This window comes from Mya arenaria, chromosome 2 (genome assembly GCF_026914265.1).
Source record: "Mya arenaria isolate MELC-2E11 chromosome 2, ASM2691426v1".
In the NCBI taxonomy this organism is placed as follows: domain Eukaryota; kingdom Metazoa; phylum Mollusca; class Bivalvia; order Myida; family Myidae; genus Mya; species Mya arenaria.
In genome coordinates this window covers 26,442,712-26,455,865 of record NC_069123.1, presented here as the reverse complement: position 1 = coordinate 26,455,865, position 13,154 = coordinate 26,442,712, and positions in this window count along the sequence as shown.

Below are 13,154 nucleotides of genomic sequence, written 5' to 3'. Positions count from 1 at the left end.
TGGCTTTTGGCGTAATTTAAGACTTTATATTCTGAACGTTCTGACCAATTCTAAATTGAAACAAAAGCAAAAATACGTTCTTTCTGCGTTTGCACTTATAAAATGATAGACAAAAACAAACAAAAATGTTGCGTTTCTAGTTTTGAGAAAGTTGTTCTGTAATTTCACAAAATAACACAAATGAAGAACTGATGGTTATTATTCAAAACGTTAAAAATGCAAGGATGTACTTTCTTTCATGCTTTTCGATGAAATATATGGTTTCACCAGTGAAATAACAACAGTGAAAATATGATATTTTCACTGCCAAATAAGGAGTTAAAAAATCAACTTTCATCATTTGTCACAACCCTGCATGACCCAAATCATTTGCCATTCTGCTTGATCCTACATTATTCGTTATAAACCTACATGATGTCAAATAATTTGTCATGCAACTTCATTATGCTTAATCACTTGTGCCTAATTATTTGTAATGAACCAGCATTATGTTTAATCATTAGTGTTTAGTCATGTGTATTGTACCTGCATTATGTTGAATCATTTGTTCCTAATCATTTGTCTAGTACCTGCATGATGCCTTATCATTTGGCATGTATCTGCATGATGCCTTATCATTTGGCATGTATCTGCATGATGCCTTACCATTTGGTATGTACCTTCATGATGTCTTATCATTTGATATGTACCTTCGTGATGTCTTATCATTTGTCTAGTACCTTCGTGATGTCTTATCATTTGGCATGTATCTGCATGATGCCTTATCATTAGGCATGCATCTGCATGCTGCCTTATCATTTGGTATGTACCTTCATGATGTCTTATCATTTGTCTAGTACCTTCGTGATGTCTTATCATTTGGCATGTATCTGCATGGTGCCTTATCATAAGGCATGCATCTGCATGGTGCCTTATCATTTGGTATGTACCTTCATGATGTCTTATCATTTGGCATGTATTTGCATGATTCCTTATCATTTGGCATGTATCTCCATGATGCCTTATCATTTGGCATGCATCTGCATGATGTCTTTTCATTTGGCTTATATCTGCATGATGTCTTATCATTTCGCATATATCTGCATGATGTCTTATTATTTGGCATGCATCTGCATGATGCCTTATCATTTGGCATTTATCTGCATGATGTCCTATCATTTGGCATGTATCTGCATGCTGTCTTATCATTTGGCATGCATCTGCATGATACCTTATCATTTGGCATTCATATGCATTATTTCTTATCATAAGGCATGCATCTGCATGATGTCTTATCATAAGGCATGCATCTGCATGACGCCTTATCATTTGGCATGTACCTGCATGATGCCTTATCATTTGGCAAGTACCTGCATGAGGCCTTATCATTTGGCATGTACCTGCATAATGTTTTATTAGTTGGCATGGATCCCAGCATTGATCAAGCAGGATGACAAATGACTTGGGTCATGCAGGGTTGTGACAAATGATGTCGGAGTATGCAGGATGACAAATGATTTGGCATCGTGCATACCCATGAGAAATTTGTTAACATCATGCAGGATCATGCCGAACGTTTAAGCACCAAGCAGGTTCATTCATTAGCATCATGCAAGTTTATGACAAATATAGTTCAAATCCAGGGCAGAGCTCACGTTCATGTACCAGTTTTACTTTGCTAGTTTACACAAGCAAAATGCATCTTAAAGGTGAAGGGAAAGTTGAAAGGTACTTCATTAAAGCACAATATAATAGAAGTAAAAGTGGGATAAGTTTGAAATTAACTTGTAATTGATAAGATACCATGTTTAGGAACATAACCATTATGGATTCCCTTGTGACAATTGAGTCAGATTTGAAACATTGTTATTTGTTTATGAGCGGATAAACGAGTAATTTATAAGTAAATGTCCATAATAATCAGCTTCGCCACTCGTGAAAGTTTGTTTTTCTATGATTCTCGTGAAATAAAATACGATCTTACACTGAAGTTTTCTGTTTCTTTTATGCATATTTTCCGAGTGTTTTAGAATCTTAATTCATTTTCTAAATTACCCCCTTTTTGAAAAGGGTGTTTTTTTACGTTGCAACCCGTGGGGCGCCCCTCATGCAAAATTATAGCTTTCAATTTTCTATTTCCGGTTTGTTAAAAAAGTTCTAGCTCTGGTATTCTTATTTTATAGTTTATTATTCGCTCTTTGTTTAGTACAAAGATTTTATGAACGGTTATCAATGAAGTTTTATAAGTGCATACATGTTCCAAAAAATACCGAAAACACTTTTATTTTAAGTGTGGCATGAATACATAACCAAATTACTACGCCGCCATTTATTGAACGAAAATTTGAAAGGTCGAGTGTGTAAGCAAAACAATTGCGGATAATCATTGGATATAAAACATTTTCTTAGTATAAGAGTGTGTTTCATGATACATGGAGATGCAGTCATCTTACTGTCAGTGACCAATCTGTTTTGCTTGAAGACAGGTCGATTACCACGTAATGATGAGGACCACGCTAGTTTGTTGACAAATTTTGAGGCGTGGTTGGGGTAAAAAAAATCAGTAAATCTGTAAATTGTTGTGTGAATTTTCCGGGAAGTTTGTATTACGTATTACAACAACAAACAGTTCAAAATACATTTGAACGATGATTAAGCATTCTACTGTGTCCGAACAGTTGTTTTCGAATGTAATTTGTTTGGTATGAAAGCAAACGTTCGAACATTTAGCTTCAACATCAAGAAAACGTTTTAAAAAACGGGATAACCATTTTTCTAATGAACTGTAAGTTGTTAATTTCCAAATATTTGCAAACATTTTCTGTTTCAAAGGGAAGTGTTCTGCTTTGATCAAGGGGAAGTTACGACAAAGGATTTTAGAAGCAGTTTTGAAAGCCGATATTTTCACTCCTTATTTTGTAAATATATCAGATTGATATTTTAACTGTTGTTATTTCACTGGTAAAACTCCATATTTCATCGAAAAGCATAAAAGAAAAAGGTATTTTATTCATACATGTATTAAAGATAAACGAAATAACCTTCATGTATTGAAAAGGGTAGTCATACGAAAGAAATAAGAAAACCAACTTTTATTAATTTTATTTATGCGGAACCATTCAAAATCATAAAAAAATGAAACCATTTTCTACTTATTTTCCAATAAACAAACCGGTATGATTTTCTTCGGAGTGAATATAATATAATTTATAGTATCATTGTGTTCAGGTTGTTTTTACTTTTAAAACCAACACTGGTAAGTTTCGTTATCCTATATATGTAGCGTGTCTGTGTTTTATAGAAAAATGTCGAAGCATTGTGATGGCTTTGGTTTTGTCGTCAACCGGTTGTGCAGACAAATTCTTTATTTGTTATTGTGTCAGCATGCCATGCACAACTTTATTGAACATGTTTTAAAGTGTTTCTTTATGATTTGTTAAATTTATTGTTGTCGTTTGCTTATGAAGTGTTTTCTCGGCAATAATGTGACGTAATATGCCAGACTATTTCCATTTGTTTTATGAAATTAAGTATTGCTTAACAATTCTGGAAAAAAATAAACCGTCGGTGAAATGAATTGAGGGATTGATGATATGAACACACTTAGGCTAGTAAAAGTGCGCGTGGAGTCCTACGTTCATACCCCGATAGTGACATTAATTCCTGTAATATTGAAAATTTAACTATACAGTATAACAGGAATCCTTTTTGATTATTATCATTAGTTAGTGTCTTATAAGTTTTTAGGTTGGTTTTCAAATTACTTGGTGCACTTTAACTAGTTTTATATTAATGCGAAACCATGCCAACCTAAAATAAGGAAAAATCAATATATTAATGGACAACGCGCTGCACTTACTTTAAAGGCTATAAAGTAATTATCTAATCACTCTCAAATGAGTGTATCACTCCGACCCCAGAGGAGGAGACCAGGTGGCCTCGACACCTGAGACGAGATGTGAAAAGCCGATCCGCCATGCCGCTTGCCCGCGTGTGGAACTGACCGGCGTCGTTAGCACCTTTCAACCCTAACATACGCCTGCTATTCAATATATTGACTCGTTATCAGAAAATCATGCATTCGTTACAGAACAGAACAGAAATTTTATTCGACTTAAGCATAAAAAGCTCATCGTCACAACAATATGTATAGAAACAATGCATGGCATGTGACAAATATAACATAAGTTCTATTAATAAATCAATCATAAGTTTGATATAGATATTGTGAGAGTGTGTATAACAATAACAAGAATGTCATCGATATTAAGGTATAATATGAAAAGGTAATGATTTCGGTGTTATAAAAATCTATATGAATTTCTCTCTATATATAAATACTTCTCAACGTTGATTAATACAGCCGCAAGGTTCAAGCTGCGTGATACATACAACTTTGTGGCTACTGTTTAAGGATATGAATATTACAAAAAAGACAACAAAACCAACAACAACAACAATAACAACAAAAGGAAAAACACGCACTCAAAAGAGAAAAGAATATGTACATCTCGTATGTCCTAAGGATCTACAGATTTATGTTCAAACAATACCGTTTATGATACAATCAAAATACCAAAGAAACATTTATACTATATTAAGGAATCACGTAATTTGAAGGACTTATCACAGTAAAGCGCTAACTTCCTTAGGGTGGTTTGGTTGTTACTTTGCATTAAAACAATATATTTCATCAAACTCGTATGAGTGTAAAAATACTTCGGAATATATTGACGTCTAACGTCCGCATATACTGGACATTTGAGGACGAAATGAAATTCGTCCTCAATATCATTTACATTACAGAGTGAACATTTTCTTTCATTCCTAGGAACCTTATTGTGTCGACCTATTTCTATAATTAGTTTATGGGATGAAAGTCGTAATTTAGATAAAATACTTCTATACTTTGTATTTTCAACAAGACTTGAGATATGAAGATTGTTCAAAATTTGTCTTAATTTCTTTAAACACATCTAGAGACGGAGACAAGTCTAACCCAGACCTCCAATTGCTGATATAAATATCTCTGAGTCTACTTTTTAGTACGGGAACAAATACATCCATTTTTACCGACTCAGGGTATAACCATATTTCATAAAGACCGGATGATTGGAGAATTTCCTTAATCTTTGATGCCCAGTTCGTAGACGAATGATTTTCAACACTATACATTTGATCCTGTAATATAACATTTAAAATGCAATTATCTCGCTTGACTATATGAAGTTTTAAGAAATATTTAACCATTCTTACATGTCTTTCGATATATAATGGGAACCTGCCCAACTCTCCGTACAAAGCCACCGTATTGGTTGACTGTTTCACATTTAATACCCATTTACAAAACTTTTTGTGGACTCTTTCTACCACGTCCGAATTTATATAACCCCAGACTTCAGAACCATAGTTAAGGACTGATAATACGTATGCATCAAACAGATTAAACATTATATCTATTGGCACTTTAATATTACGGACTAGCGCCATCAAAGAGTGAAGTGATCTCAACCCCTTTCCAGCTAAAGTTTTTGTAGCTTGCATAAATGCACCGCCACTACTAAATACAATTCCTAAATAATTAAACGAGCTAACAATTTCCACTTCCTTATTGTCATAAAACCATTTATCATTAATACCTAGTTTTCCACCCTTTCTGAACACCATTACCTTAGTCTTATCTATATTAACAGTGAGGTTCCATTTGCGACAGTATGAATGTAAACTATTTAGAGAATTCTGCAATCATGCCTTAGTTTCTGATACAATAACCGCATCGTCGGCAAAAAGCAGCAAATAAATTGAAATATGGTCAATGTTAATTCCGACGTCAAGGTTTTCTTGTAAATGCATTTCAATATCATTAAGAAAGAGAGAAAAAAATATCGGCGAGGTTATCTCTCCTTGAAACAGGCCAATGTCACTATTAAAAAAATCTGATAATGTTCCCAAGTGTTTTACACATAGTTTCACTTCATTATACATTGATCTTACTAGGGACAAAACTTTACCATCAATTCCCAACTTAATAAATTTATACCAGAGTCTGTTTCTATCAATGCAATCGTAAGCTTTTTTATAATCAATAAAACAACAGTAAAGCTTTTTTTTCTTTCAAACTGCTTTTGAATCAATGAATGCAAAATAAAAACAGGATCCACAGTACTGTACTTATTTTTAAACCCAAATTGTGCATCTGTTAATATACTATTTTCCTCCGCCCACGCTTTTAATCTTTCATTCAATATAACAGTGAATAATTTTGAAAAACAGCTAGTAAGAGTTATCCCCCTATGATTATTTGGATCTGATTGATCACCCTTTTTATGAATTGGGATAATAACACCAGATGCCCAAGCGCTTGGAAATGACTTCATGTCCAATATATGGTTAAAAAAAGAATTCAATGGCCCAATGATTAGTGGGACTGATACCTTAAAATACTCGTATAACACATTGTCAATAGAAGCAGCCTTATTTGAGCCTAGTTTCCCAATTGCTTTTTTAATTTCATCATTTGTGATAGGTGCATCCAACGAATCAAATGTAACATTTTGTTCTACCTCCGCATCGAACTGGCCAACAAAATCATCATAGTCATCATTATCACGAGATTCAACACCTGACATGAGGTTACTAAAAAATGTTCGAAATTCCTCGTTAGTGATATTATCGGACCCATTTACCATCTTCGATGGTTTAAATATTCTCCAAAATTCTCTTGGGGTCTTTCGTCTGAGATCATTCATTTTACGACAACGTGCATAATTGAATACATATACATATTAATATTAATATCGAAAATCCATATTGCCAGCAAAGATTTCGTCCTGGAAGCATTCGTGAATCGCTTTAACCTCTAGGATGACCTGAACAACCACGAGCTGTTCGCTCAACGGAAGAAGCGCGTGATTATGCGGCTGCGCTCGGCGCTCTAGGGAGAAGCCTATCCTGAAGCAGACGACACCGATAGCGATGACGATGAAGGCGACATCGATAGCGATAATTCCAGTGACCACGATGAAAGCGACAACGAAGTAGACGAGAGCGAGAATACTGACTTATAAATGCCAAGTCGGAAATTCTACAAGACATGCAAATGGCTCTTCTAAGAGCCAATGACATCTACGAAAGGAAGTATTACAAATTGTCAACAACCCAACAAATTTTCCAAAAATATTCGAAAATAATCCCTGAAAAATCAATCAAACAACCGCGGTAATTATACTTTGCATTGATCAACATCTCTTATAACTCAAATATAAGCCCCAGGTCCCAAAAGGGGCATCATTTCATGTCTACATTGAAGTTTTTTGACCGCTAATTACGCATATGTTACATTTAATTTTCCTTACCCGAACCCAATAAATTCACCAAATAAATAGTACTCTATCTGATCAATTCTAAATCGTTCTTCAATGTACGTCAACCACTGGCTTTTGGCGTAATTTAAGACTTTATATTCTGAACGTTCTGACCAATTCTAAATTGAAACAAAAGCAAAAATACTTTCTTTCTGTGTTTGCACTTATAAAATGATAGACAAAAACAAACAAAAATGTTGCGTTTCTAGTTTTGAGAAAGTTGTTCTGAAATTTCACAAAATAACACAAATGAAGAACTGATGGTTATTATTCAAAACGTTAAAAATGCAAGGATGTACTTTCTTTCATGCTTTTCGATGAAATATATGGTTTCACCAGTGAAATAACAACAGTGAAAATATGATATTTTCACTGCCAAATAAGGAGTTAAAAAATCAACTTTCATCATTTGTCACAACCCTGCATGACCCAAATCATTTGCCATTCTGCTTGATCCTACATTATTCGTTATAAACATACATGATGTCAAATAATTAATCATGTAACTTCATTATGCTTAATCACTTGTGCCTAATTATTTGTAATGAACCAGCATTATGTTTAATCATTAGTGTTTAGTCATGTGTATTGTACCTGCATTATGTTGAATCATTTGTTCCTAATCATTTGTCTAGTACCTGCATGATGCCTTATCATTTGGCATGTATCTGCATGATGCCTTATCATTTGGCATGTATCTGCATGATGCCTTACCATTTGGTATGTACCTTCATGATGTCTTATCATTTGATATGTACCTTCGTGATGTCTTATCATTTGTCTAGTACCTTCGTGATGTCTTATCATTTGGCATGTATCTGCATGATGCCTTATCATTAGGCATGCATCTGCATGGTGCCTTATCATTTGGTATGTACTTGCATGATGTCTTATCATTTGTCTAGTACCTTCGTGATGTCTTATCATTTGGCATGTATCTGCATGGTGCCTTATCATAAGGCATGCATCTGCATGGTGCCTTATCATTTGGTATGTACCTTCATGATGTCTTATCATTTGGCATGTATTTGCATGATGCCTTATCATTTGGCATGTATCTCCATGATGCCTTATCATTTGGCATGCATCTGCATGATGCCTTATCATTTGGCTTATATCTGCATGATGTCTTATCATTTCGCATATATCTGCATGATGTCTTATTATTTGGCATGCATCTGCATGATGCCTTATCATTTGGCATTTATCTGCATGATGTCGTATCATTTGGCATGTATCTGCATGCTGTCTTATCATTTGGCATGCATCTGCATGATACCTTATCATTTGGCATTCATATGCATTATTTCTTATCATAAGGCATGCATCTGCATGATGTCTTATCATAAGGCATGCATCTGCATGACGCCTTATCATTTGGCATGTACCTGCATGGTGCCTTATCATTTGGCAAGTACCTGCATGAGGCCTTATCATTTGGCATGTACCTGCATGATGTTTTATTAGTTGGCATGTAGTTGAAAACAATTAAATCCTCCTCAACCTCATTACTGTCACTTTCTATGTTGTATATTAAATAAACAATGAATATTCAAAATAATGATTTTTATTACGATTTATTACTCATTGTAATATAATCCTAGTATCTACAAATTGAAAATAGAGATGTACAGCAATATCAAAATATTATTTTACAATTAATTATCTATATAGTCAGGTAATATCATCATATATATCTAACAAGTTCGTTTTGAGCAGAAAATATGTACTCGTTTTAACCAGAAAATGTACATCCACATCTGTATTAATAGCTACATTCACATCATTAACACACTTGTATGTCGAGTTTATGTCAAGTTCCATCCACAAAGCAATACATGTCCAATTCGAATGTGGTCGTTAGTATGATAATTTGGCCTTTGTATGTCTACTCCATCGTCAGAATGGGCCATTTAGTTCCATCAACGTCAATGCTGCTTTCACCTGTGTCCCCTCGACAAAACAAGTGTCGGTTTTGGTAGTTTCCAATTGCCCAATTCCTGGTAAGATCCCGCATTATCTCCATCATAGATCAGTCTTTAAAATGGCTCCGCTCTGTACAAAGTGGAGGCTGACAGTTCAAGCGATGCGCTTCTTTAACGCATCGAAAACATTGCATTCCTGTAAATACCCAATCTGGTATGTGTCAAAACGTATTTTATGTCACATAGTGATTCACTGCATTCCATCGTTCCCGCTAGACGAAGCGGGTGTCGGAAGTATGAGTACTTCCTGTCGCCCTTATTCAAGGAACATGATTTGATTTAGATCTTTGTTGTTGGTCTTAAGCATATCAGTCACTCCGATATCCCCGTTTCCACATCTTCATCCAAATCATCCTCGTCAATAGCTCCATACACCGTCTCCCCTTCGTCCGGACACTCATTGTACAGCTTAAACCTTAAGTCTAAAACCTCGTTCTTCTTCAGACATGCGTACTGGCAATATTTCTTCACGATTCCCTCAACAACAAGTATGCGCATGCGCAGGTTGTACCGGAAGAACCTATCGCTGGCGTCCCTGGCCCGGTCGTACCGAGTGTTGAGCTCCTCGAGTTTACCGTTCAGGTGCGTGATCTGCTCGCATGCACGTTGGAATCGTCTCTGACTCTCATACAACTGAGCGTACATACTGAACTTTTCCATACCCATCGTCACTTCCAGTTGTAAGGACTTTCTGTGCACAAGGAAAACTCCCTGACGAAAAATACGTGTATCTCACAGAATGATAGTATTCCTTTTGCGAAATAGAACGTTGAAGGTGCTGAATATAATTGTCAGCTTCAATGGCTTCGTCCACTAAATACTTGTAGCATGTGCTATAACAACAGACTTGAATCCAGCATTTAATATCAAGTAATATTTATAGCAACAGTTTTTACCAATGAATCCTTGTCTGTAACAGATATTAGAATGATGACCGTGGGATAAGTTGATTACTTTAAATACAACAATCTCAAAACCAAACAAACATGTCGCAGTATTGTAGTATCCAAGAGGTTCTAATTATTCGCTCGCGTCGACTTGCTTACACATTTGACAGCTTATCAATATCACTGACCATTCATTAATTGCCGATAATCAATACCAGTCTACTACTAAGTATGTCATAGAGCGTCCTATTTACTAAATTATTATTGTTGTCCGACCAGGTAACAGCTTGATTTTCGGCTTTGACGCGTTCTTCAAACATCTGTAACGACTTGAGACGAGCTTGTCAATATTTTCTAGACTTTATTGTGTTTTCCTTCATATGCGTGTTTCATTATTAAAAATCTTTTATTTCCGTTTCGGTCATTTACTAATATAATTCATAATTTATTTCAAATGCATAAAGGTTAGGGTCATTATATATATTGTATCAACTTATATATGTGCCTCTCCAATATTATTTACTTAAGTACATAATTCAATTTGTATAGAGAGTTTTCCCTTATTAATTACAAAATTATCTTTTTTTATGAATTATTCTGTTTTTGTCTAAAAACAATCAGTGGTATATTTTTCTAATTCTCCACCCAGTCCGTTTATTAGATCATAAAAGCAACGATGTCATATATTATATATATATATATATATATATATTTGAATATAATAAAAAATCTATTGAATGCAATTAAGGTTTTTATTAAGTAATTCAAAAATCGATAATTGTCATTTTTTTGTTCGTAGGTATGTTTGTAAAGCAATTAGATCGTAATATAAATAATTTAATATAGTTATGGGCTTCATTCTCCGGTCACATATGAAGTATGTTTTATAAATACAGTAACATAATACTTTGACTAAAGACAATATTAATACAGTTGTATTCTTTTTGGTGTATCTTATATCCTAATACAATATATTTGATTTCATTAAACATTTTATTTATATCTCATTTATCGTTGACCTAAAATTGGATAATGAAGAACAATGGATAAGTTTTTGTACAAGTTCACGATCCTTGCACTCAAATGTTCCAAATGTATTACATGTACTATCAAAAAATAAAGCTGTTTGATACCCTTGTATCATCTGTGCTGCACACAAACAGTTTTAATTTTTTTAGAAACAGGCTATTCAACCTTGTTTAAGATCGATAGCAATTTGTTCAATCCAAAGGATCATTTTGACCTACAGCTTTTTGGCTTCTTAACCAGCAATCATTTTTGAAGATGTATATCCTCAAATATTTAAACGAATCAGCTACCACAAGATTTCTGCCATATAAATAGAAACCCTTCAATGTGTTGTGCCTTTTTTCAAAACTCATTACCTTTGTTTAAGACGAATTAACTTTTGATATTGCTAATCTTATTTTATATCATTCTGTAAAGATGATGCAAATAGCTGGAGCCATAGAAGAAGATATTGTATATATATATATATATATATTAGCATCAATATTATCTATTCAGTCTTTCACGAACATCATAAATGACAACGGGGAATTGGGGCCCCCTTGTTTCAGGCCTATCTGCGAGTCCAAGAAAAGAAGTATTGTACTAGTCGCTCACATGACCGTTTAGACGAATACAATAAATACGCAATCTATAACAGAAGTGAAAGTGCGATTAATTTAAAACTTTTAAGACACCATTTGTGACAATCGAGTCAGATTTGTAACATTGTAGTTGAAATATTGTACTATTTTTTGGTAAATTTATTTTGTTCGGGTTAGAAAAATAAAATGAATCAAATGCATAATCAGCGGTAAGAATTCTTAATCAATGTAAACATGAAATGATGTCCCTTGTGGGAGCTGGGGCTGTTTTCTAAATATCAACAGTTATTAGAGGTAGTGCTAGAGCATAGTATTATAACAGCCAGGTAATTTGTTCAGGGGAATACTTTTGGTTAATGTATTGGGTTCTGGTTGATTTTTTTGACAATTTGAAAAATTTTCTTTCGTAGATATCCTTGGCTCTTAAAAGAGCCATTTGTTTTGTCTTTGAGAATCTCCGGCTTGGCATTTAAAAGTCTGCATTCTCGCTCTCATCTGCCTCGCCATCGCTTTCATCATGGTTACTGGAGTCATCGCTATCGATGTTGCCTTCATTGTGGTCACTTGATTCATCGCTATCGTTGTCGCTTTCATCGCTGTCGTACGCCTCAGGATTGGCTTCACCGTAGAGCGCTGAACGCAGCCGCATTATCACGCGTTTCTTCCGCTGAGCGAACCGGATGTACATCTCCAAAACCCCTTGGACAATAGACATGCGATATTTCAGCATGTGAGAATGGCTGATCACGTCGCAATCTTTCACGATGACGTAACGTTTCACAAGATCCTTCAGACGCTTGTTGAGAATCTCGATCTGGCGACAGGCTCGTAGAAGCTTCTGCTCGTGGTTGTATAGGTCATCGTGGAGGTTAAAGCGATTGAAGAATGCCATGACGAATGCTAGTAATAGCCGATGATATGGAATTTCGATATCAATATGAATTCTGCAACGAATGCAATGTAATAACTTTCCGATTACGAGCTGATATATTTACAAACAGGCGCGTGTTTGGCGAAAGGGTGTTATCGGGGCGCCTCAATTCCACACGTGGACAAGCGGCATGCCGTTGTCAGCTATTCACACCTCGCCCAAGGTGTCACGGCCACCTGTTCTCCCCGCTGGGGTCGGAGTGATACACATCATTGGAGGGTGATGCGATGATTAACTGATAGCGTTTTTATTAATTACAGTGCGTTGTTCATTGATATATTGATTTTCCCTTTATTGTGGGTTTGCATTATTTCGCTTTTATATAATAGTACAAGTTTACAAGTTTTTTATTGACAAATCGGCATCTTGCCTTTGGCCATTTACGCATTGCATAA